At 44.1% G+C, this 8973-nt stretch overlaps 1 protein-coding gene across 1 annotated transcript in view; it reads left to right on the forward strand.

Moving 5' to 3' along the window:
* The window catches only part of LOC108705853 (huntingtin-like), a 30729-nt gene extending 22536 nt beyond the window's left edge, over positions 1 to 8193 (forward strand). Inside the window, exons 6-8 of the transcript XR_001933915.2 lie at positions 3312 to 4195; positions 6536 to 6636; positions 8062 to 8193. The gene's annotated coding sequence lies outside the window, so the exon portion shown is untranslated. The remainder of the gene's footprint in view (positions 1 to 3311; positions 4196 to 6535; positions 6637 to 8061) is intronic.
* The last annotated feature ends 780 nt before the right edge of the window (positions 8194 to 8973 follow it).

Here is an 8973-nt window from a genome sequence, read left to right on the forward strand (position 1 = left end):
ATTTTGTGTGGGTTTTACTTTAATTTATTTCATTTTTTTTTTTTTTTTAACTTCTCTAAAACCGATAACTGGTTGCTAGGGGTCCCACTTACTTTTGCATCCAGAGAATGATTTCAATGACAGACTGGAGCAAAAATACTTAAAGGAGAAGGAAAGGCAAATTATAAATACGCCTCTAATCAAAGGCTTGTGGAAAAGGAACTTACGTAGCCTTTTAAAAGTTTTCTCCCTAGTATGATGCGGAAGGAGTAGCGCTCATAGGCAGACTGCAGCGATGGACTCTGGAGACGTCACGCTGCACACAGTCTTCTTGTATCCTGCTGCCAGATGCAGCCTTGATGCGCATTGGGTGTAATATTCATCTACTGCACAAGTCCTTCGTGCTGCCACTACTGATCTGCTGGCGCTGTAGTGATGCGCTCCTGGGGTCAAGTTTAGTTTTTTCCGCGCATGCGCAATACGGAGAAGGAGGTGAAGGAAGCTTCCTTTACCTTTCCTAGATGGCGCCTGTCTGATTAAATAAGCGCTGCGAACAAGGACAAGGATTACTGATGATTAGAGTGGACTATGTGACTCGCTACCTTCGCGATTTCAGAGGCCTTGGGGTGTACATTACTGGGAGATAATTATTTACTTTTGCCTTTCCTTCTCCTTTTCTCGCCTAATCAAGGCCCCCGCAGGACTGAGTCTTTTCTGTACAGCTGGGTCATAGCAAAAAAGCCTCAAATGCTAACAATGGGCAAATTTACACACTACCAAGTCCCACAGCAACCAATCAAAGCTTTGTTTATGGTTTATTTAAAATGGTTGCATTTTTTTTTTTTTGTTAACAGAAGGAACAACTTGTCCAGCACGAAACTGCTGCTGAGCCCTCATATGTCAACAGAGAGCGATGTGCATTTAGGAAAACAGGAACTGTGAATGAGCCAGTAAGCAGTACTTGCTGCAAAAGTGTTTATTCCAATGACATGTTTCGGGCACACTTGATAAAGGGCCTGTGTGCCCAAAACATGTCGTTGAAATAAATGATGTCCGAAATCATTCACAGTTCCTGTTTTCCTAAATGCATATTGCTATTACACCTGTGGCAGGGGTGTGTACTGCAGAACTGAGCCTATAATTGACCCACACTTAGCCACCTCTACCCCTTAAGAGAGCGATGATTCAGATCCAACTTCCAAACTGGGAATTTGTAATAGGGAAATAGTGCGTGGGGGGGCGCTGATCCTGTTTTGTGATTATGTGGTAAGATATTTAGGACCATGATCTAGCAACCAGAGGTTTAGGACCACGGTCTTGCAACCAGAAGTGTACGACCATGGTCTAGCAGCCAGAGGTTTAGGACTGTTGTCTAGCAGCCAGAGGTTTAGGACCATGAGAAAGACAGACTCACATACACACAGAGGCACACACAGACATGCACATGACAGACACGCACGCACACACAACACAGACATACACATGTCTGCTACCTCCCAGTGTGTGTGCAGGAACAGACATGAATATCACACTCTATCTTTTAACTTAGCTTTTCTAAGCTGAGCTAAAAAAAACATAAATATTTAAAATACAGGGTTGGACTGGGGGACCGGGGCTGCAGCCTCAGGGCCTGCCTGCGGCCCCACCCCACGGGCAGGAAAAACTACAGACCTTCAGGGTGTGTATCTGGGCCAGCGACCCTGGTGGCAACAGCATCAGCAGTCTCGGTGGGCCCTCGGCTCCAACCAGAGAGAGGTACTTTCAGCAGACTGCGACTGTGGGTGAAAGCTTGCATAAGTGTTAACACGGACCATACAGATTATGAATTATTTTATTAAGCCATCACAAGTTAACTAAAGCAAGGGCGTAGGGGCCCACCGGGTTTTTTCCCGGGACCCCGGCAGGCCAGTCCGACCCTGTTGAAATATAAACCTAAAATATAACAACATATATCTCTGTGTGTAAGGCGTCCTCGGCGCGTCCAAGATGGCGGCCGTCAGACGCCAGCGTGACATCCTTTAGACGTTGGCGCATATTCTGGCGCACGTCCTGTGACTCATCTAGCATGTTTTGGCGCAAAAATCCACCTATTTAAGGTCGCCAGAAGGTTCTCTCAGTGCCCGAGTATAGGTTCTTCTATCCTGAGTTCCTGGGTGTTTACTATTATTGATTCCTTGATCTTTGACCTTTGCCTGAAACCTCGGCTTTGATATCTTGCTGCCTGGACCGACCTCTGCCTGTAATGACGACCACGTTATCTTGCTGCCTGGACCGACCTTTGCCTGAACTGACGATTCTTCTGCCTAAACCCTTTGTACCAAGAACTGTGTTTGCCTAGTTGCTTCCTCCTTGGTCCGCACTCCAAACTGCGCCTTCGGCCCTGACAGTATACTCGGGCCATGGACCCTTCTGAGGAAGCTTCGGCTCCTCCGGACTTCGGAAGAGCATTCCGTGGACTGGCTACGCGCATGGAATCCTATGAAGCTCAGCAGGTCCATTTTGGTCAATGGTATGACCATTGTTACAATGGTATGACCCATCCATAAATAAAGGTTTTCATACATTACGCTTGACATTAAAGGAGAACTCCAGCTTCTAAACCATAATTTGATAAAGAGGCCCACATATCACAGAAACCCCTAATATACCCATCACAATTACAGATTTCTTCAAAAAGTATGAATAAATGCCATTTTCTATGCTGAAATCGAGTTCTTCTCTTTCTGCATCATTTGAAATCCTGGCAGGGAAGGAGGGACTAAACACTGATGTTACAAATTGTAACAACTTCTCCACAGCTTACAGACAGCATGCAGGAACTACATAACCCACAATGCATTGCACTGGGATGTTCCTTTCCTTATTGAAATCACACAATTATGCAAAGAAGTAACGGGCCAAGTAAATTTCACACTGACATCTGTCTGAGCATTGTCTCATAGAGAAGATGAGGTTTGTATAAAGTCAAATTAGCCAGTAGAGATTCAGGCAAATGCATCAGTAGCATGTTTGGGAAAAGTACTAGTGATGTGTGTGCCGGCCTGATACCCACGGCTCAGGCGGGTTCGGGCTGACCTCGCACACTCCTTTCTGGGTTGCGGGAATATGCGGGTTCAGGTCTTGTGACTGCTCTCCCCGCCCACGACTTTCCAAATGCCGGCTTCCGACTTCCAGGTTTCTTTTATTGACCACCCCGCTGATGATGTCACAAAAGGGGTGGCACAGGTCTATAAAAGAAACCCAGAAGTCGGGCGTGGGTGGTGGGAGGGCGGACAATGCAGGCATAAAAAACACATTTTTTTGAGGTTTATTTCATTTCCTTGCCATTCCAGTTGCAGTAGAACCAGGTGACCAGATTCTCAGTCCAGAAAGAAGAAAGAACAAGACTTCAGAAGATGCAGAAGAAGGTCAAGCGGATTCTAATGAGCAAAGTAAGCGGCTGTGTAGCTATAAGCTACTGGTAACCACATTATAGTCATTTTAAGGCCTAACAAACCTATGGGAAGATGCTGATCACTTCGAGCCCAACCAGCAACTCATGGGATCCTCAGTGTCTGCTTCCCTTTTTAACTGGGATTTTGCTGTTATGGTGGATGGCGAGAGTAAAGGCAGCTCATAGTATGAGATGGGTAATGGACTGGAATTTGTTATAGGTAATGCCTGAGACTTTCTGGATGAGAAAACCATTTGAATATTTTTTATGTTAGTTATCTTTACTAAAATAATATAATCATTAAAAAGCTTTGGGATTCGATAATATCGCCAACAAGGATTTATGCAGCTCAGTTACCATCATATACTGTACAAGGTACTGTCTTATTATTACAAACTGTTTTCCTAAAGCATTCCCATTTTTCAGAATTTTCTGGATAATAGACCCCCTTACCTGTATTACCTGCCATTTAGACTCTGGGATCATCAATCACTGCACCGTAAGCAAAGAAGAAGACTATATTTGGTTAGAGTTTTGGCGTAAAGACAGGCAATCGCATTGTAATACATTTAAATTCAAGATGCTTCTCTTCTTTTATTAGAACCAGTTTTATTGAAGATGGCCTGTGAAATGATTTCTGAAATGGTCGAATCCCTGCAGGCCGTATTTGGCCACCAATGGAACAGAAACATTGCAACATTTCTCACCCCTGTCTTTAGAAATATTATCATTAGCTTGGCACGGTTGCCTTTAGTTAATAGTTACACCAGAGTTCCTCCTTTGGTAAGTGCTGTTATTCCTCTTTCCTTGATACATGTGTTCTAGAGGCTGGCTGGTTACCAGTTGCTTCCTGTCACTGTGTTGCATTCAGGTGCTGTGATATTAAAGGGAAACTATTGCAAAAATGAAAATGTAATATAAGCTTTATCACATTGAAATAAGAAACTTTCTAAATATTCTATACTGTTTCTGAAATAATCAAGTTTATGTTCAGTATCCCTCTCTCAGCATCTGTTTCTTCATGCAGCAGTTGGGTGTCAGATATTCATTGACAGTTAGATCCAATATATCTTATAGGGGGGCTCCTTTTGCCTAGAAGATGTATTAGAGCTCATTCAAATAACTGATTCCACCACAAACAAAATAAATGCCTGCCCTGATATCTGGTGATTTTAATAGATTGAGCTCTAATACATCTTCTAGGCAAAAGGAGACCCACAAAAGTGAACAACCCCAATAATGATGGCCATAGACGTAACAATTACGATCTTTCTTGGAAAAGATCTTTCCAAGAAAGATTGTTAGTTTCAACACACACGTGTAGAGCTGAATCATCAGATATCAGCGCCCAATCCAAATTTTTTGTCCAGCCCGAATGATGAGCTGACCAATTATCCAAGTCTTTTGCCGATATCAGTCGTTTTTTCCCCCACCATACACACACCAAATATTCTACGAAAATTTGTTTCATACAATATTATCTGTGCGTCTATGGCTGGCCATACATAAAGAGATCCGCTCGTCTGGCGACATCGCCAAACGAGCGGATCTTTCACCAATATGCCCACCAACGGCAGGGCTATATCAGGGTAATCCGAACATTCGGCCCTAGGGCCGAACAATCACATTGCATTGAGGAGCATTGGGCTCCGACTGGTTGGTTGGCAGAAAAATTTAACCTTCCCAATTGATATTGTGGCCAGATATCGATCAGGAATACCTGTCGGAAGCCTCTCATACACCGGCAGATAAATTGCCAAATTGGTCTAAAGGACCGATATCGGCAGCTTTATCTGCCTGTGTATGGCCACCTTAAGGCTGACAACAGATCATATTGGTACTTACACACTTCCACACGTCAGTTCTCCTGGAAATACCTTTCCCTTGTCTAATATTCGGAACATCAAGGAGGTAATCTGTGCAGCAATGGGGGGAGTATCTGCAGTACCCACAGACAACCAATCTCCAAAAAATACCATTTCTTAAATGTCAGTATTAATTGTGGTCGGTAAAACATGATACACACAACACACGCAACTCCCAAAAAATGCCAGAGAAGGCAATATTCTGCAGTTATGTAATTCATATGTTTTAGCTTTGGAGATTCTGACAGAAGCCAAAGGTATTTTGGGGAGGTTTCTCACCTGCAGGTTGAGAAGATTTCCCTTGAGCACCCTCAAGTGATACCCTCAGGACAGTATCTGTAGCAGCACTGCAATCATTGTAATGACTGTATCTGTCTATGTATCTATGTAGTGTTTGTGCTCTCACTGTTTTTGGAAACTTGGATGGTCTCCTAAATGGGGCGGTGAATTTGGAACTTCTCTTCCTGAAATCCCTGTAGAGGTTCTGCAAGAAAAAGAGGTTTTTAGAGAGTTTATCTACCGTATCAATACACTGGGTTTGTCTTGGGCGTTTCACTAGTTGCCGAAATCCTTTTAATTTTAAGCTCTTCTTAGTAGGAACCCCTGATTACATATTTATTCTGTAAGCCTTGTTAGTTAATTGCAAGATTTTGTTTGTTATATTAAATAATAAAATCACTAATAAATAATGAAATAATGGAATAAGTTATGGTGGAAACGGAGGTAAAAGCTCCTGACTCTGCCCCTTCAGTCCATGTCAGCAGCTTATTGGTCCATGAATGAGGCCCTCCTAATGGCCTGCCTGATCGATATTTGGCCAGGTCTCTATCAGATGGGTCAGACAAGAGCCTCTATAGTTAGACTGGGGAGTCCAGGGCCCATGCCCACATGAACTTCCATCTCATGGGGCCGCCTAGCCCAGTTGTAGAGGTGAAAATATCAATAAAGGTGTCAAATAAATTAGTTACTATTGACAGCATGCTAAATTTTACAGTATTGTACAATAAAAATGTTCCACCAACCAGTATTCTAAATATTTATTTATGTGACGTCCCATCAAGCCTTTCCTGAAGAGTCCTTTACTGGAATTTATCCATATTATTCATGGAAGCTCCATCAGGGCCTCCATTACAACCAGCTCCGTTGGTCTTGTACCAAATAATTTACACCTTCAATCTAGGCAATGTATTTATATTATACAATAACTCCTGTGTTCTCTTCACATACATTGTCTGGCAATTTCTCTTTTCTCCATCAGGATGGAGCAGTCGCATGCAGTTTGAGGAGACATGGGCCACCCATCTTGGAGTTCTGGTGACGCAGCCAATGGTAATGGACCAAGACGAGAATCAGCAAGAGGTACAGATTTTAGTGCGCTCAGATATCTCTAGGTTTATAGCTTTCCAAAATCCCCGCTGTGTAACTGCTAACAAAACAATCAGTTGAGCTTATTGTGCTGATATTTCTTGTGGCCCTAATGGCCATTACTCTCCATATATGATTATGTATCATGAAATAGCAAATATAGGAAAGTAAAAGCAGCCAGCTGAGTGCAGATTTTATTTCACGGTTTAACGTAGGACAGATGCACATTGTAACAAATTACTGGGCTTGCTAGTTGCATAAAGACAAAAAAAGAAGATCATAGAGTTTATAGGGGAGATTCAAGACCACCAGGGCATTGGAGATTGAAAGGATTGCTTTTAAAGGAGAAGGAAAGTCGTTTAGCACTTGAGGGTTCCAAATATTAGGCACCCCCAAGTGAATGTATTCACTTTCCTGAAACTCCGGGCCAGTGCTCCTATCAGCAGAAAACTGCACCGGCCCGGGGTTATACCAGTGAGCACCACGGAGCGATCCTCTTCCGGCTTTTTCTGTCTTCTAGCGGCTGCTCATGCACATTAGAGTGAAAAGCCGAACTTTAACTAAAAAGTCAGCTATTTTGTTCTACTGCACGTGCGTCTGCCCCGGAAAATTTGAAGACGGAAGAAGCCGCAAGATAAGAGCTCCGTGGTGCTCACTGGAAGACCCCGTTGCAGTTATCTGCTGATTGGAGCACCGGCCCTGGGTTTCAGGTAAGTCAGTACATTCACTTGGAGGTGCCTAACTTTCCTTCTCCTTTAATAGCAGTTAAATTACATTTTCAAATTCATGTGTTTTTGGTTTTACATTAGCATATTGGAAGCATGAGTTGATTACAAACATCAAAATGTATAAAACTGGTTATCTGCTGTGGTGTTGACCCACACAGAACTCTTACAGATTTCTTCTCTGTATTCCTCCTGGTGCTACTAAACTCACCCCCCCCCTTGTTTTTATACATTATGAATTTGAGTTTAAAAGCCATGGCAAGACTTTATTGAGACCTAACAATATTATATCAACTTTTTGGTAAATCCCAGTTTGGTCCTGTGCTAAGCTGGCCATTGACGTGCAGATTTTACCCTTGTATCGGACGTCCCAATCTTCCGACCTACCACTAAACATTCAGATTAAATAAAGTTGTAAAAGAACAAGTCAGACAATTTTCTGGCTATGACTGCAATCGTACGGAAATTATGTCAAATAGTAGTGACAGTCACCCATTGATATTGTCAGCAACACATGCAGAAATATTATCATTAGCCGACAGAAATCTTTTAACCTGTCCGATCAACTGAAGACCAATCTCCATGGGACAATACACACACGGCCCAAAATCATATGAAACTTCAATTTGTACTTTACCTTTGTATCTATGTCCAGCTTTAATGTAAATTTTAAATGTAGATTTGTGTTGTACAGGAAGACACAGAGAAGACCCAGATCAATGTCCTGACAGTTGAAGCCATCAAATCTCTACACTTCTAAGCGCATGACCATTCCAGTTGCAGGCAACCCCGCCATCAGTTTCCTAGAGCAGCAGCCAAGGAACAAGGCCATTGTCAGGGAGCCGGGAGCTCCCTCCAGGGAGGTTGTCTGGATCAAGGAGGAAGCCCTCTTGAGGGAACAAGGTCGCGGTATCCAAAGGGTTAAACGGAGAGTAGTCAGGATCAGGCAAGAGTTCACAGGCAGGCAGAATACAAACAAAGTCCAAAGTCCAGGCAAAGGGTCAGGATACAAGGCAGGAACAAGATTAGGCAATAAGGCACACAGGAAACCCAGGATATGCTTCAGGAAAGTAATCCTATTCTTGGGCGCCATTCTGGCGTCTAGTTGGCGTTTTTATATTCAAATTTGGCGCCATTCTGACGTCATTGACGCTCTTGCGCCGACGTCGGCGCGCTGACGTCATCGCCCGGCGCCGCTACCCACGTGGCGGCCATGGGCGCCGCCATTTTGGGAGCGACGCCGGCGAAGATGGACGCGCCGCCCGGAGCTCCTGGGCCTGCTCCGGGCGGCGATCGTTACAGTACCCCCCCCTCACGGGGGGCCTCTGGACCACCAGGACTTGGCTTCTGGGGAAACTTGGAATGGAACTCCCTCACCAGACGAGGAGCGTGAACATCACGGTGTCCTTCCCAGGAGCATTCTTCAGGGCCAAAGCCCTTCCACTGAATGAGGTACTGAAGGGACCCTCTGGAGATTCTGGAGTCTAGGATTTTCTCCACCTCGTACTCGAGTTGACCCTCCACTGAGATGGCAGGAGGAGGAGACTGACCGCCAGAGAACCGGTTGGTGATGGCGGGTTTCACCAGAGACACGTGGAATACGTTG

This window comes from Xenopus laevis, chromosome 1S (genome assembly GCF_017654675.1).
Source record: "Xenopus laevis strain J_2021 chromosome 1S, Xenopus_laevis_v10.1, whole genome shotgun sequence".
NCBI lineage: Eukaryota > Metazoa > Chordata > Amphibia > Anura > Pipidae > Xenopus > Xenopus laevis.